Consider the following 7,307-nt stretch of genomic DNA (forward strand, 5'->3'; position numbering starts at 1 on the left):
ATATTTGCATCATGCACACCTGTGGACCCCTGCAAAGGACTCTGGATTCACCACCTTGTCGCTGCAATTGAGGACCAATATAATATCGTCTAAACAGTGAGTTTCTTTTCAACTGGTATATTGAGCAAGTGATCACAGCCTGAACATTTTTTTGAGGCTCTGTGATTTGACTCAGCTGACCATATTTTCCTATCCAACTTATATGCAGTGTTATCTTTAATGTTTCATGGAAACATGGTGCTGAATAACTAACATGCTTATTGTGGATCTATTGGTTGTCATTGACTCAAGTCACATGCTTACACCACAGCGTGCTGCATTTTTTTACTATCTCTATGATTGACAGTGCTACACCTAGAAATCATACCTATCTTGTTCGCTTACTATTAGGGATTAGGGATGAGCCGAACACCCCCCGATTCGGTTCGCACCAGAACTTTCGAACGGACCCCAAATTCGTACGAAGGTTAGAACCCCATTGAAGTCTATGGGACTCAAACGTTCGAAATTAAAAGTGCTAATTTTAACGGTTAATATGCAAGATACTGTCCTAAAAAGGGTTTGGGGGACATGGCTTCTGCCCCAGGGGACATGGGTCAATGCAAAAAAAAGTTTTAAAAATGGCCGTTTTGGCGGGAGCACTGATTTTAATGATGATTAAAGTGAAAAAAAAGTGAAATATTCCTTTAAATATCGTGCCTGGGGGGTGTCTATAGTATGCCTATGAAGTGCCACATGTTTCCCGTGTTTAGAACAGTCCCTGCACAAAATGACATTTAACGGAAATAACGTCATTTCAAACTGCTTGCGGTTTTAATGTTATATCTGGTTCCTGCAATATGGTTGAAAATCATTGAGAAAAATGGCATAGGTAGCCCTCCCTGCCCATTACCAGCCCCTTTGGTTCTTGTACGGATATTAAGGGGAACCCCGTACCCATATTAAAAAAAGGAAATACGTGTGGCCCCCAGGCCCTATATACTCAGAACAGCAGTATACAGGCGGTGCAAACAAGACAGGGACTGTGTAGATTTGTTGTGTTAAGTTGAATCTGTTTGTAATTTTCAACTGGTACATTTTTAAAGTGTAGTTTCAGTCAAAAAAACTATTTTTAAGCTTTTTGGAAAACATAGGGAAGGGTTATCACTCCTGTATAATTTGTTTTGCCGTCCTTTTTTCATCTCACTTGCTGTTGTCTCCTTCCGTTTGCAGTAGGAGATGTTTGTAAGTTGGATGTTTGAAAGTAGGGGCCTGCCCTATATGCTCTGCAGAAATGGCAGAACAAGGTGTTGGTTTTGCCACAACATTGTAAGCCCTCAAAGTGACTCTTGGTGGGCGCTGGAGTGCCCTGCTGTGAACGATTATATCAAGAATTGTAAGTACATGCCATTGTTGAACAGTGGTAGAAAAATTTACCTTTGGTGGTTGTGGTGCTGGTGCCACAACACTATAAGTCCTCTGTTACTCTGGGTGGGCACAGGAACAGGCCCTCCTGTGAAATATTATATCAAGAATTGTAATTACATGTCCCTGTTAAACAGGGGCAGAAAAATTGGGCCTTAGGCACTGGTGCTGGTGCCACGACACTGCAACCTCTCCCATATACTCTAGTTGTAGTGCAGGAATGAGCCCTGCTGCAAAGCATTGCATCAAAAATTGTTATTAAACGCCCCTGTTAAACAGGGGCAGAAAAATTGGGCTGGTGGCATCACCCAGAACCAAAAATGTTCTTCCAACATATCAGCGGAGGAGGAAGAGGATAGACAATCAACATAACAGGACAGTCTCTCAGCATCAGCATAGGCAGTCTTGAAGGGATGTGATATTTCTAAAAAAAATGATTCGGTTACATCAGCTTCAGGTGCTTGGTAGCTGTGGGTGATCCAAGACTGATTCATCTTGATGAAGGTCAGTCGATCAACTGATTCGGTGGACAGGTGCACCCTGTGATCGGTAACAAAGCCACCAGCAGCACTGAAGGTGCGTTCCGAAAGAACGCTGGATGCAGGACAGGCCAGTAGCTCAATCGCATACTGTGCAAGCTCTGGCCAGTGATCCATCCTCAAGACCCAATAAGCCAGAGGATTTTCGGTGGGAAAGGTGTCCAAGTCTGACCTTGCCCCTAGGTTTTCCTGCACCATGTAAATCAGACGCTGGCGATGGTTGCTGGAACCGATCATACCTTGGGGCTGCGGACTAAAAAATTGCCTGAAAGCATCGATCAGACAGCCACCTTCTCCACCGCTCCTTCTGACCGATGCCTCAGCAACATGTTGTCCAGGACCAGGAGTTTGTAACCTCCCAGTCTCTGGAAACGCGTTGCACAGACCTTTCTGCAAGGCCTCCCGGAGATGTCTCATCCTCTGCTCCCTCTGCGACGGCAAGATAAGGTCGGCAACCTTACCCTTGTACCGTGGATCAAGGAGAGTGGCCAGCCAGTAATGGTCCCTCTCCTTGATCCGAAGAATACGAGGATCCTTCCGCAGGCTTTGAAGGATCAGGGAGGCCATGCAGCGTAGGTTAGCTGAGGTATTCGGTCCGGAGTCCTCTGGGTCACTAAGGACAACATGATCCGCAGCTACCTCCTCCCAGCCACGTACAAGTCCACGGGTTTCTTGGGACTCTAAATCATCCCTACAAGACTGCTGCTGCTGCTGATGCTGAGTGCCAGCCTCCACCTCCATGCTGACACAATCATCCTCCTCCTCCTCCTCCTCATCCTCTTCCTGTGTGATGGGTGGCACAGCAGGAACACTGTCTGGATAAAGGGGGCCTTGAGAGGCAAGGAAGTCCTCCTCTTCCTGCCTCTGTTCTGCCTCAAGTGCCCTGTCCATTATTCCACGCAGCATATTCTCCAAGAGGTGGAGAAGAGGTACAGTGTCACTGATGCATGCACTGTCACTGCTCACCATCCTTGTGGCCTCCTCAAATGGTTACAGGACAGTGCATGCATCCCTGATCATTCCCCACTGGCGTGGTGAGAAAAAACCGAGCTCCCCTGACCCTGTCCTAGTGACGTAGTGGCACAGGTACTCATTGATGGCCCTCTGCTGCGTGTGCAGCCGCTGCAGCATGGACAGTGTTGAGTTCCACCTGGTGGGCATGTCACATATAAGGCGGTTCTTGGGCAGGTTCAACTCCTTTTGTAGCTCAGCCAGCCGAGCACAGGCATTAAATTATCGTCGGAAATGCACACAGACTTTCTTGGCCTGCTTCAGGACATCCTGTAAGCCCGGGTACCTGCCCAAGAACCGCTGCACCACCAGGTTAAGGAGGTGAGCTACACAAGGCACATGGGTCAGTTGTCCCTGTCGGAGGGCGGAGAGGAGGTTGGTGCCATTGTCGCAAACCACCATTCCTGGCTTAAGCTGACGTGGCGTCAACCACCTCTCGGCCTGCCCCTGCAGAGCTGACAAAACATCTGCCCCAGTGTCGCTCCTGTCCCCCAAACAAACCAGCGCAAGCACGGCATGGCATCCTTTTGCCTGCGTACTTGCGTAGCCCCTTGAACGCCTATGGAGCACCGCTGGTTCTGAGGACAGGGCACTGGAAGAGGCCATGGAGGAAGAAGAAGAGGAGGGGGTGGAGGAGAGAGGTGTGTCACAACCAATAGTAGCATTTTGGAGGCGTGGTGGCGGAACAACCTCCAACACTACTGCACCTTGTCCTGCATCCTTCCCAGCTGCCAGAAGAGTGACCCAATGGGCCGTGAAAGACAGGTAACGTCCCTGTCCATGCCTGCTGGACCATGAGTCAGCGGTAATATGCACCTTACCGCTGACCGCCCTGTCCAGCGAGGCAAGGACATTGCCTTCCACATGCCGGTAGAGAGCCGGAATCGCCTTCCATGAGAAAAAGTGGCTTTTGGGGACCTGCCACTGAGGAACCGCACATTGTACAAACTCACGGAAGGGGCCCAAGTCTACCAACTGAAAAGGCAGCACTTGAAGTGCTAGCAATTTAGCCAAGCTAGCATTCAATCGCTGGGCATGTGGATGGCTGGGAGTGAACTTCTTTCGCCGGTCCAGCAGCTGGGGCAGGGACATTTGCCTGCTATAATCGGATGTGGGTGTACTGCTAGCAGAGTGCCCGGAAGCACTTGGCTGTGACACACCTAATTGTACACCTTCATTCCTCTCAGAGCAGGTTTCAGAGAGGACTGAAGGTCTAGTGGGGTTGGAGATCCCGGCTGATGAGGAGCAAGGAGAGGTCCTCTTTGGTGTGGGTCTTTGAGGTACGCTTGCCAATGAGCTGCATGGCAGGTCAACATATGTCTGGTCAAGCATGTGGTGCCCAAGCGGCTGATGTTTTGGCCACGCGAGATACGCTTGAGACATATGTTGCAAATAGCAGCGGTGCAATCTGATGAACTCGTCTCAAAAAAGGCCCACACCAAAGAACTTTTAGAATAACGTGCAGAGGCAGCGCCCTGCACAGGCGGAGCTCTGCGGTGTGATTCAGTCGGTGTGCTGCCCCTAAGCTGGCCCCCGGAGGGCATCCTGCCTTGTTGGACATGTGCCTCCTCCTCCTCCTCTCTCCTACCAGGCACCCACGTGGAGTCAGTGCCCTCATCATCCCCTCCCTCTTCATCGCTGGAGCAAACCTGGCAGTATGCTGCAGCTTGTGGAACATGACTTCCAGATTGCTGTCCTTCTTGAGCATCCCCTCTCTCTGCATTCACGCTACTGCCTTCCTCTAGCTGAGTATCATCATCAGAGCCTACAAAACACTGGGCATCCTCCTGGAGCATGTACCCAACACTGTGCTCAAAGAGTTCAGGAGACTCCTCAGGAGGATGTGGTGGGTCTAGGGAAGGAGTCACTGATGATGACATTGAGAGGAGGGAGGTTGGCAGCTGCTTTGCTAGTACCCTGAGCCTGGGTGAGAGACGATGAGGAGGATGAAGAGGGCTTGGTCATCCACTCTACCAAGTCGTTGGCATGTTGCGGCTCAACATGTCCAGCTGCCGAAAAGAAGGACAAGCGTGTCCCATGGCCACGTGCTGATGATGACGATGCACCGCGTCCACGACCAGCACTGTTGTCTCTAGACACAGAGCCTGCTTGCCCTCTTTTATCAGACATGGTAATGTATATAAATTAGTGCTGCGCTTAAAGGCACCTATTTAAATAAGTGAAAAAAATGTTCGTAACTAACAAACAAAACAAGTGAATGGAAAGTCCATGAAATATTTGAGAACAGTCCCAAAATGAATCCGTTTGGTGCATCTAGAGCTTGGTTAAAAATCTTCAGATGGCATTCAAGGTAAAATATCTTGTCACGTTCTCAGACCTCAAAAACTCTTGAACATGGGTTATAGGCAAGTAGAGAAAGTAGATACTCTTACCAGATGGGTTGGACACATCCACCGTATAGTAGTGTGTCTTGCGAGCTTATGGGGGGGCTCCAGCCACTCACCCCAGTACACCGACCAGATGTTATTTTCCTTTCAGGGTTCCTTACGGTATCCGGATGGAGAAGGTGAGTAGGGTTTCCGTACCATAAACTACTGTAGAGCTTGGTGCCAGAAGTCTCGTGAGGGTTCACCATAAAAGGAACAAAGCATAAAAAACGCCTTGCATAGTGAAATACAACCAATGATGGTTTATTGAAAAAATTCTGGTAGACAGAACTTAATATTATAAAATCACGTGATACATAAAAACAATAGCAATGTGGGGAGCAAACAACTGCAGGCCCTACGCGTTTCGACCTCAAAGTCTTCAACAGGGGCATAGCCTGACTCCCCCACATTGCTGCAATATATAAACTAAATAATTAATTAAAAATACCAGAGGCTCATGGGAAAAAGACACACCCCCAGAATTGAGAACTGAGATGTATTTGTGGTCCTGTGTGTTTGCGTCTTTAACATTGTGTGAGCACATACGGGGTTAATTCTGGGGGTGTGTCTTTTTCCCATGAGCCTCTGGTATTTTTAATTAATTATTTAGTTACTAATAATAGTTTAGTCACTACTTTTCCTCACTTTTTTTATTTTTTGAAATAGCGCAGTGTTTTTTCTTTTTTGTTCAGACATGGTAATGGCCTGAAGGGAGTTGGGAAAACCAGCAATTGGGTAGTGTATATTGTGCTGGAAGCACACACAACTTCCACTAACTCCTGCAGATGGCAGATGGCTCAAATAGAGAAGAGCTATGTAGGTGGATATAGCGGTGTATACTGGGTTCAGAGCACGCAGACAGCACGCACAATCTCCTACCACTGACTGCAAGCTCTTTTTAAAACGAGCAAGATAGTTAGCTATATAGGTGGATATAGCGGTGTATACTGGGTTCAGAACACGCAGACAGCACACACAATCTCCTAACACTGACTGCAAGCTCTATTTAAAACGAGCAAGATAGTTAGCTATATAGGTGGATATAGCGGTATATACTGAGTTCAGACCACGCAGACAGCACGCACAATCTCCTAACACTGACTGCAAGCTCTATTTAAAACGAGCAAGATAGTTAGCTATATAGGTGGATATAGCGGTGTATACTGGGTTCAGAGCACGCAGACAGCACGCACAATCTCCTAACACTGACTGCAAGCTCTATTTAAAACAAGCAAGATAGTTATCTATATAGGTGGATATAGCGGTGTATACTGGGTTCAGAGCACGCACATTCTCCTAACATTGACTGCAAGCTCTATTTAAAACAAGCAAGATAGTTAGCTATATAGGTGGATATAGCGGTGTATACTGGGTTCAGAGCACGCAGACAGCACGCACAATCTCCTAACACTGACTGCAAGCTTTATTTAAAACGAGCAAGATAGTTAGCTATATAGGTGGATATAGCGGTGTATACTGGGTTCAGAGCATGCAGACAGCACGCACAATCTCCTAACACTGACTGCAAGCTCTATTTAAAACCAGCAAGATAGTTAGCTATATAGGTGGATATAGCGGTGTATACTGGGTTCAGAGCACGCAGACAGCACGCACAATCTCCTAACACTGACTGCAAGCTCTATTTAAAACGAGTAAGATAGTTAGCTATATAGGTGGATATAGCGGTGTATACTGGGTTCAGAGCACGCAGACAGCACACACAATCTCCTAACACTGACTGCAAGCTCTATTAAAAAAGAGAAATATAGCTAGCTATATAGGTGAATATAGCGGTGTATACTGCAGTCAGGGCACGCAGACAACAACCACTACAGAAGAGCAAGAACGAAAAATTGGCCGATAACGATCGGTGTATACTGTGTTGAAGGTACACAGAACACCCACTAACTCCTACAGACGCCAACACACTACACAAGGCCGCCGCGCTGGTGGCCTTATATAG

The sequence above is a fragment of the Lithobates pipiens genome, unplaced genomic scaffold (assembly GCF_037356315.1).
Source record: "Lithobates pipiens isolate NorthernLeopardFrog02 unplaced genomic scaffold, aLitPip1_a1.2 Scaffold_18, whole genome shotgun sequence".
NCBI lineage: Eukaryota > Metazoa > Chordata > Amphibia > Anura > Ranidae > Lithobates > Lithobates pipiens.